Raw genomic sequence first — 11,425 nt, forward strand, 5'->3', positions numbered from 1 at the left:
TATTCAATGCAACATTATAAAACTCTCTCAACTCTTTCTTTCTTTCTTTCTTTCTTTCTTTCTTTCTTTCTTTCTTTCTTTCTTTCTTTCTTTCTTTCTTTCTTTCTTTCTTTCAGCAAGGATGCATTAAATTGATAAAAAGATACAAATATATTTATAAAATATTTCATTTTTTTTTTTAAATACTGTTAATTTGAACTTAATATTTAAAAGAATCAGGAAAATATATCACATTTTCCACATATATTAAGCAGCACATCTGTTTCCAATATCAATAATTTAATACATGTATCTTGATTATCAAATCAGCATATTATAATGATTTCTGAAGGATCATGTGACACTGAAATCTGGAGTAATGATGCTGAAAGCTGGAAGTGGTGTTTAGTGTGCTGATATCATTGGATTGGATTTCTATCAATGGACAGTTGTCCTCAGGCACAGCATAAATGGAGATGTGGTCACAAGTCAGAGATCAATGACAGGGATGAGTGAACATTTTCACAGGATAGTCGATAAGTGCCTTCAAAGTACAGCCTCAAACATTACATCCGAATTGAAGAGACTCCAAAAAAACTATATGTTGAGCGCTTTACAAAGCTAAAATTTATGGAATATTTTCTGAACCCATCTCTCACCCCCCAACACACATATACATATACATAAATATATATACACATATATATATATATATATATATATATATATATATATATATATATATATGTGTGTGTGTGTGTGTGTGTGTGTGTGTGTGTGTGTGTATACAGTATTGTTCAAAATAATAGCAGTACAATGTGACTAACCAGAATAATCAAGGTTTTTCGTATATTTTTTTATTGCTACGTGGCAAACAAGTTACCAGTAGGTTCAGTAGATTCTCAGAAAACAAATGAGACCCAGCATTCATGATATGCACGCTCTTAAGGCTGTGCAATTGGGCAATTAGTTGAATTAGTTGAAAGGGGTGTGTTCAAAAAAATAGCAGTGTGGCATTCAATCACTGAGGTCATCAATTTTGTGAAGAAACCGGTGTGAATCAGTTGGCCCCTATTTAAGGATGAAGCCAACACTTGTTGAACATGCATTTGAAAGCTGAGGAAAATGGGTCGTTCAAGACATTGTTCAGAAGAACAGCGTACTTTGATTAAAAAGTTGATTAGAGAGGGGAAAACCTATAAAGAGGTGCAAAAAATGATAGGCTGTTCAGCTAAAATGATCTCCAATGCCTTAAAATGGAGAGCAAAACCAGAGAGACGTGGAAGAAAACGGAAGACAACCATCAAAATGGATAGAAGAATAACCAGAATGGCAAAGGCTCAGCCAATGATCACCGCCAGGATGATCAAAGACAGTCTGGAGTTACCTGTAAGTACTGTGACAGTTAGAAGACGTCTGTGTGAAGCTAATCTATTTTCAAGAATCCCCCGCAAAGTCCCTCTGTTAAAAAAAAGGCATGTGCAGAAGAGGTTACAATTTGCCAAAGAACACATCAACTGGCCTAAAGAGAAATGGAGGAACATTTTGTGGACTGATGAGAGTAAAATTGTTCTTTTTGGGTCCAAGGACCACAGGCAGTTTGTGAGACGACCCCCAAACTCTGAATTCAAGCCACAGTACACAGTGAAGACAGTGAAGCATGGAGGTGCAAGCATCATGATATGGGCATGTTTCTCCTACTATGGTGTTGGGCCTATTTATCGCATACCAGGGATCATGGATCAGTTTGCATATGTTAAAATACTTGAAGAGGTCATGTTGCCCTATGCTGAAGAGGACATGCCCTTGAAATGGTTGTTTCAACAAGACAATGACCCAAAACACACTAGTAAACGGGCAAAGTCTTGGTTCCAAACCAACAAAATTAATGTTATGGAGTGGCCAGCCCAATCTCCAGACCTTAATCCAATTGAGAACTTGTGGGGTGATATCAAAAATGCTGTTTCTGAAGCAAAACCAAGAAATGTGAATGAATTGTGGAATGTTGTTAAAGAATCATGGAGTGGAATAACAGCTGAGAGGTGCCACAAGTTGGTTTACTCCATGCCACACAGATGTCAATCAGTATTAAAAAACTGTGGTCATACAACTAAATATTAGTTTAGTGATTCACAGGATTGCTAAATCCCAGAAGAAAAAAAATGTTTGTACAAAATAGTTTTGAGTTTGTACAGTCAAAGGTAGACACTGCTATTTTTTTGAACACACCCCTTTCAACTAATTGCCCAATTGCACAGCCTTAAGAGCGTGCATATCATGAATGCTGGGTCTCGTTTGTTTTCTGACAATCTACTGAACCTACTGGTAACTTGTTTGCCACGTAGCAATAAAAAATATACTAAAAACCTTGATTATTCTGGTTAGTCACATTGTACTGCTATTATTTTGAACAATACTGTATATATATGTTTACACTTTAATAAAATCTTCAACCTATCTAATATATAGCCTTCAAGATTATGTTTCCTGGACACATGTACACAATGCTGCAGACATTACTCATTTGCAAGAAGATAATGCTGTCGTACACACTGAACATCTGAAGAATGGTCTCATGAACAATGACATCAAATATCCTTCTCATGCATAAACTAAACAAAAGAGAAAAATAAGACATATACACTTTCCTCTGCATTTAATTCCTTCATTAATTTTAATTACAGTACTGTAAAACTTCCAGCAAACAAAATAAAATGATTTCTGATTAAATAAAGTATGATCTTGCGTGCATGTACAGTTTAATATGTCTATTGTCTACGTTAAGAAGGCTAATTTTTGATGACCAGGTTTCCATTAGTACAACTGCATGTTGCATAATGGACTCCAAAAGTAGGTAGTGCACAATGTTTAAATTCCAAAAGAAAAATTATGAATGTGCCAAGTGTTTATGAAAAGGGACAGTGGGATGCAAAAGTCTGACATTATGCAGACAATATGTAATTATTCAAGTAGTAACATTTTACTAGTGGTCACTCACTACTGTATACTTTTGGACTCTGCTGTATACCATATTCGTTCACTTCAGTGCATATGTGAACACGGTTGTCATTGTAATCATTTACTATATTAAGTAATATTTAATAAGTTGACAACTACTGGAGAAAATGGGGAACGGTTTGGGTTTAAAGGAATAGTTTTGCTGAAATGTATCCAGCCCTCAAGCTATCCAATGTGTAGATGAAACAGAACAGATTTGGCATTACATCACTTCCTCACCAATGGATCCTCTGTAGTCAATGGGTGCCGTCAGATTAAGAGTCCAAACAGCTGATAAAAAAATAATCTGCAAGTAATTCACACCATTCCAATCCATCCAGTCACAACTTTTCAAAAAAAGCTGTGCTTGTATGAAACAAATTTGTCATTAGGACCTTTTAACTTAAACCATTGTAATTCTGTAGCTGTAAAATGATCTATATCTAACAGTTTATAATTCATTAGAAAAGAATGCACAATATAAGTTTATATAGCGAGATCTAAAACTCTGACCTTGAATAAAGGTGCTGCCAAAAAAAAAAAAAAAATGCTGAGTGGCAGCGAGTTACAGTGGCTGTCAACACTTATACTTCAGAGCACCAAACGGTTACGGAGATGAAAACAAATGGGTCGGTCTAAAAGTTGTTGACTGTAGAATTATTGGAAATAATAAAAGCTTTTACAGGATGTCAATAATGGCTGTGCAACACAGCAAGATGAAAAAGGGTTTACATGACATGTGCCACATAGATGGAAATCAAAAACACCATGGTAGAAAATAATATTGGGAATCGTATGAGTTTATGATTTTATTCTATATAAATATGTCGATATGTCAATGGAGTGCAGTTTTGCGCAGCAGGTTAGGAAGGCCTGCTTACATTAAAAATAATATATGCAGGCATTATTTACTTGGTGTCAACATACACTTATATTACTAAATTAGAGCATATCACATACAAAATAGTATATTTTGAGAACATTACTGCATTTCTGAGCTCTGAACTGAAGTGCTCAGTAAACTGCTAAATCTACTGCTATTATGAGCCAGTTGAAAGATTATATCTTTCCATTGTTATTGTGACACCATAAAATTAATCTGATGGTGTATCATTAACATTAATTCTTCCTGTAGTAGGAAGAAAAGGAATTTTCTCTGGAGCGCTTAACTAGGATTTATGGCCATTCGGAAATGTAGCAGGCCAAACATGTCAAATAATGAGTCAAAGTCTTAGTAATTTACCAAAAAGAAGGCAAATAAACCAGACGTTTCAAGTCAGTTTCTTGAAAAATATAGTATAAACACAAGATGCCACAGGGAGTTTTGTATTTTCAGCTGTTTAGTTTAGTCAGTGCAGTGTGCTAGTTCACTATGCTAGTTTCTGATTTTATATCCATGCTAAGTATTGGCAAATTATCTACACAAAACATGTTTTGGACAGGACTGCATCAAAGCAAACTGGTTCACTTAATCACTGGTTTCATTAACGGATAGCCATTTTGCTCTGTGTTACATTAGATATTGGCTGAAGCTAGCACAAATTTGAAGGTTTGTTTTGAAGGCTTTTATTGTTCAGGGTCTCTGGGACCCCAAACAATGAGGAAGTAAAATCAATCTCAACAGAACACGAGGGTTAAATGTATTGTGAGCATCTGCAGAGAGCTGCTATAGAGGAGCATTCAGGGCTTCCATGTAAACTCAGACATGCAAATAAAGAGGTTTGTTCCTAAAACAGTTGACTGCCTTACCTCTGTCTTCCCTTTAACAGTCGCTGCTCAGCTCAACCTTGGCTTCCCGTGAGCGTCTCTGTTTCAGTCCACCATTTCTTTCTGCTTCCATCTGACCACATGACAGTTGGCTTTAATCAGTATAATCTCAATTTTAATTCCCTTCCCATTAACCTTCTGCTATCATTTGTTTTACCATTACAGACTCGCTTAATTGCTTTCAGGACTAAATTAGAGTTTATTTCCAAATCATAGCCAAGATAGCTTTTGTTAATTAGCAGTTTGGTATTTTTCTCACAGCTAACAGATTGGCCCAGAGGTCTTTAGTAAAGCCTGAAGTGGGTTATCTGAGAGATGGATTTACAAGGCTAAATTCTGAGATGTTGACTATTTCACAAAGATGGAACAGAAGCCTTTTAGAGGAATAGTTCACCCAAAAATGTAAATGTTGACTCACCAACCTAACTAATGGTTTTACATGCATAACATGTAATTGAATCATGCCAACGTTTTAATTTTTATTAACTACTTTTATTCTAATTTTAAAAATTGGCAGAAAAAAATATAATAATAGCTGTTTAGACATTCTGCCAAACATATTTTTTTTGTGTTTCACAGAAGGAAAAAATAATAGGGTTTTAAAAAATGAGTCTATATCTACAACTACCCTTTAAGATTAAAGACCTTGGGAATCTTAAACACTGAATGTTTTATAGTCTGTGCCAAAAATGGCTATAACATCTTATAGCACTGGAGAGACTTTGTTTAGCAGATAAAATGTGCAGGCAGTTGAGAAGAAAGACTTTAATCCCACAAAATAAACAGTCTAATCGATTTTTCGCTCCCCCTTGAAATGGCTCCCATGAAGTATACTCATACCTGATTTAATCAATAAGCTTCACAATTTACAATTTAACTTTGCATTTCTGTGGGGATATTGGGTTATGAATAGATTATAAACTGCTATCCAAAAATTGCTGGCCTGAGGTTGAAACACTCATTGATCTGATGGTGAACAAAGGCTACTGATATCAAGATTCTGCTGAATGCATGTCACTTCCTGTAGCTATGGCTTGTCTAACAAAGGCATATTATATTCTGGCTGCTTGTGAAGTTAATATATACCATTATACTAATTTGCATATATTTGACACAGCAGTTTGTTCTGGTCCTCAAATCTGAGTGGCCAATAATTGATGTACCCAGAGGGCCCTATCTTGCACCCAGCGCAATTGACTTTGTACACCGACGCATGTGTCATTCCTATTTTGCACCCGCGCAAAGCGCGCTTTTCCCTCCACAGAAGCACGTCGCTAAACTAGTGAATGAACTTGCGCTCCCTGGGCGGTTCAGCGCAAAAAAGGAGGCGTGTTCCGGCGCAAACAATCCCTGGTGCTATTTTGCTGTTCCATTAAACAATTGCGCCACTGACCAGAAAAAACCTAGTCTAAAGTCAGTGGCGCGTTGCGCGTTGTTCATTCTGCTATTTTAAGGGCGCATGCTTGACCATAATGCATAGCGTGCACAACTCGCATACACTTTGTTCATGTAATCTACACAGATGCAACAGTTATTTTTGCAAATCATAAATTGTTACACTTAAAAAAAATATTAACACATGAGATGACGGAAATCATTGTGGTGTGCCACGAAGATGTGAAAAAAAGGCATAAATCTAGCTTACAAATTATTCAGGCTAATTGTAGTAATGAAGGATCAGACCTGTTTGAGGTCATATATGTATATAAGGACATCTGACAAATTGGTTTGTCCGTCAAGAACCAGGAAAAAAAAAATCGATGAAACAATTGTGGCTATTTCCTCCCACGCCTGTTTAACCGAAGCTATTTTGGGTGGGTTTCTCCCATCCCCATACAACACAACTTCTCTGTCTTTCACGGCTCTTACAAGAACATCAGTCTCCTCGGCTGTGAACCGCTCCTGGCGTGCGCCTGGTAAATACGCCATAATAATAGCAATCCATAATGGAACTTGCGCACCTGCTTTTAAAGGGAATGTTGGATGAAGTTCTGATTGGTTTATTTCACGTTACGCCCAAACCACACCTATGAATAATGAAGCTACTTCAGACCAACCCATTTTAGATTTGCGCCGGGCGCAAGAGCCATTTATCCCGCCGGGAAAATAGCAACAGCGCCGAGACCCGCCCACAAAGTTACTTGCGCTTCGCGCTTTGACACTTGCGTTTCAGATCGTTAAAATAGGGCCCAGAGTGTTGATGAACACTTTCAGTTTGTATCTCTCTTCTCGTCTGTGCTGTGGGGATTTTTTAGCAAGTTACATTGACATTTTTGAATGTGGCTGCTGAATCATTCATTCAATCAATCAATCCAAATAGTTCAAAAGCACTGAATCATTTGGAAACTAATAAAGAGTCTTTATGAGTGAGTCATTCACACAATAGATTAATTCAACAACACTGATTCGTTTAAGAAGGACTTTCTTTATGAATGAGTCATTGAATCAATCACATTGGATTTGTTCAAAAATGGTGGAAAGCTGTTTCTCAGAGATGAGCAACAGTTTATATCTGCTGCTAAAGTGCAGATATTGTAAAATATTACGTAAATATGACATAAGTCATTCACGGACGTTATATTAAAAGAACCTCTTCCGTTCAGTAACATTAAAGGAGGCCGTTAAGATCTCCGTGTCTGAGGCGCAAACTATCCGCGTATTTTTCGCGGGCGGTTCCCAACCCAGAGCCGCTGGGTTATAATCCAGACCAATTTTCAACCCAGCATTTGGGTGGAAAAACATCCAGCGTTTTTTAGAGTGTATGTTCTAAAGGAGTTTAATTTCTAAAAGCACACAGGAACAAAAGTGTTCGTAGTTGATGAAACCCCAATAACAAAGAAACAGTACATGCATGAAAAAATAAATAAACAAATTGAGAGAGAAAAAGATAGTAAAAGACAGTCTAAATCAGAGGGAAAGAGAGAGTCAGACAGAAAGAACAAAAATATCATTATTACCAGCCGCATTTAGAGGTTTCCAAGGTCAGTCGTCAGAGCAGCAAAATCCTGTGCACCGCCTCCACTTGCTGAATTACAACAGCTGGAACGTTTGGTACTTTTTGCAATTTACTCAGGCTGGCTGAAACCTGCAATATTTCTCCCGCAAAACACTGTCATTACAGTTTTCAGTTGTAGATAAAATCTCTAATGGCTTAAACAGAAGAAATTAAACCCACTCTTTTTCTCAGTGGAGCTGGACAAATGTGACGGGTTTAAATACTGTATGTTTTTTGTACCATTTTAATAAAATAAATACAAAATAAAACCATCACGACAGGGAAACTATCACTTAGTATAGTATGAGATCTGTCTTTTATTGATTCAAAGGAGTCACTTATTTTAAAAACACTTTAAAATGTGTTCAGATGTTCTGTACTGAACTGCAGTATGTCAGGTGCGAGCTCATGTTAACAGAAAAGCATTGCCTCCAGGAAGATGAATTGGATTTTTATTACAATATGGTTGATCATTTGATTACAGATGAATTTGTGTTTTTGTAATCAAAGCATATAATGCCGCATGCATGAGGTATGTGAATGTGAAAGCGTGCAGTGGAGCATGCACATCTGCCTTAATGTATGTTTGTGTGTATGAGAGTGAATCCACAGACAGAGGCTGATAAAAGGATGTATAGAGGACAGGCTGAGTGTGATTGAATGACAGTTTATGCAGCTATGATAAGCCTCATTTATAATGGCTGCCGAAATGGGGCCCCTGGGTCCTCCTGCCTTCAAGAGAGCCCCCATCATTACAGACTGACTGATGACAGGACGAGCCGAGCAGACATCATCCTCTTCATTTCAGATTTATGATACGGTGGAGTCACTCGTTCCTCAGTCTCCTCTGATGAAGGCAAAGCACATAGATGATATCCATGGAAGAAGCTCAGCATTTCAATGAACAGAACAAAAAGGACCAGGTATTGTGTGTAGATATTGATAGATATTTGTGGAAATGTGATAAGGAAAAAAAAAATATATTGTATATATGTATATATATATATATATGTATGTATGTATGTATGTATGTATGTATATACATACATACATACATGTATGTATATATATATATATATATATATATATATATATATAGCATTGAGGTAACTGAGGCAAAAGCTCTTTCTCATATTGGAAGGTTCAGTTAAATTTATTGGAATTTTATTTAGTTAGAATCATAATGTTTACATAAATAACTCAGTTCATGTAAACAAGTCTGTACATAGTCTTGTCTGTAGCTAAATATTTTGCATACAGTTTTTCATTACTTTGTTTTCAGCATAAATTAGCTGTCACCCTAATTTAAACCTTCACTTTTTTTTTGCTTGTTTTCTCTAGCAGTGTTTTTTTTATGTTGATTTTTCTTTTTTTTTAAATAAGAAGTTTTTGTTGGTATTTGTAACTTGGTAAACAAGTGAACAATAAAATCACACTAGCATGGATTCATTAAAGTGTCAGCCAGACAATTTAGGCAAACTTTTTTTCTCAGGAGAATGGTGTTATTCATCATTGTCAGTCTAGGGCAAACTGTCAGATGTTTTAAGTTGTCATATGTTTTTTGTTGCCAAGAATGTAAGCTGTGCATTTATATAGAAATGGACTGAGAAAAAAAATTCAATGAGCATTTGTAGACTCACCTCATCACACAGGACATTAATGATTCACAGAGCATCCTGTTAAATGAACTCACACTGCAAATAACATTTAATCAAGCAGAAAAAAAAATGATTTTATTGCAATGGACAAGCTTTACTTACCCTTTCTGCTATAATCTGACTGAGGTTTTGTTCTATAATATGTCTGTTCTGCGATCAAAGGTTTAGGATGTGTTGTTGGAAAGCACAAATTAACTGCCTCTTTTGTTTTGGAAAATGCCACAATCCCCGTTATTAAATGATTTTTTTTCGACAAATTTACTCATGCCATTCAATGCAAATATGTGTTATTGCTCCTATGCCTTCACTTAACAACAGAGGATTGTGTGAAGTTGTAATTGAGAATGTTTTACACCACATATTCATTTATATTAGTACTTTCAATTGTATCCACTTTATTTATTTAGCTTCTCATTATTACGTCAAAACTCATGTCTTGATTATGTAGTTGTTCATCTATCTATCTGTCTCTCTATAATTTTTTTCATAATTATCATAATCTTATGGTTACAGTGACAGATCATTGATAAATAAACGCTTGCTTCTATACAGTTTCTTGCACAATGCTATGACCTCAAAACACTTTTACCATAGTGCATCATTTGTAAATGAATACATTTTTAACATTTGTTTCTACTTACGTTCAAATTCTGAATCCTGTTTGCTTCAATTCAAATCAAATTCAGAAACTGAATTGGAAATTAACATTTACAACTGGAGCAACAGTTTGAAACCAATCTTGCTTAGCAAGTTAAAGTTAACTTGAACCAGCCACCTAAAAAATGTTCATCTCAATAATCCACAAGTAATCCACACAACACAATCCAGTCCATCATTTAACATCTTGTGAAGTGAAAAGCTGTGTGTTTGTAAGAAACAAATCCATCAAGACATTTTTAAATGTGGGGAAGTCGTGGCCTAATGGTTAGAGAGTCGGACTTCCAATCGAAAGGTTGTGAGGTCGAGTCCCGGGCTGGCAGAAATTGTGGGTGGGGGGAGTGCATGTACAGTTCTCTCTCCACCTTCAATACCACCCTTGAGCAAGTGATCGAACCCCCAACTGCTCCCCGGGCGCTGCAGCATAAATGGCTGCCCACTGCTCCGGGTGTGTGTTCACTGCTCTGTGTGTGTGCACTTCGGATGGGTTAAATGCAGAGCACAAATTCAGAGTATGGGTCACCATACTTGGCTGAATGTCACGTCACTTTCACTATATGTCCTCTGTCCGTAATATTGCTCTCACCTGTGAAAACAATATCATCTGAATCAGGAAAGAAATGTCCAAAACACCTCTAACCAAATATGTTGGTGGATTTTGATGTAGAGATGACAACAGGGATGAACCTTTTCACTGGAGGAACTGTTAATGTGGATTATGGACTGGCATTTTGGCCGGAAGCTTAATAATGAATGTGTTTCTTACAAACAAATGTTTTATTGTTTCACAGGATGTTAATTGATGGACTGGAGAGGTGTGGATTACTATGATGTTTTTATCAGCTGTTTGGACTCTCATTCTGATGGCACCCATTCACTGCAAAGGATCCATTGGATAGCAAGTGATGTAATGCTTAATTTCTCCAAATCTGTTCTAATGAAAAAATATTCATTGATTAAGCAATTCTAGCTTGCAGTGGAGCTCCATGCATGAAGCAACTGTGGATTGTGTGCTTGTTTGTTTCTTGTCTTCTCTCATGCGGTTGTGTTTGACACAGTAATTTCACAACACTGATCAAAAGAGCCGAGAGCTGTTTGTGAACATTTAAAGAGACGCCTCTAACTTTGTTTCTCTCTTTTCTCATTCGCACAAGCCTCACAAAGGTTGTTCATTACAAGGTGAATGTTGGTCTCTGGTGTGTGTGATAATCCATTTGTGTCCGGATTTCATGCCTGCTATCTGTATCTGCCACGGGTCCACCCGCGCTGATTGAGTTGGAGTGGTTAATCAGATCGGAGCTGCTTGTTTACAATGTGTGTTTAATTGAGATAAAAGTGATGGATGTCCTCTCTGTGTGAGTGAGATCTGTGT

Source organism: Carassius gibelio, chromosome A13, assembly GCF_023724105.1.
Source record: "Carassius gibelio isolate Cgi1373 ecotype wild population from Czech Republic chromosome A13, carGib1.2-hapl.c, whole genome shotgun sequence".
NCBI lineage: Eukaryota > Metazoa > Chordata > Actinopteri > Cypriniformes > Cyprinidae > Carassius > Carassius gibelio.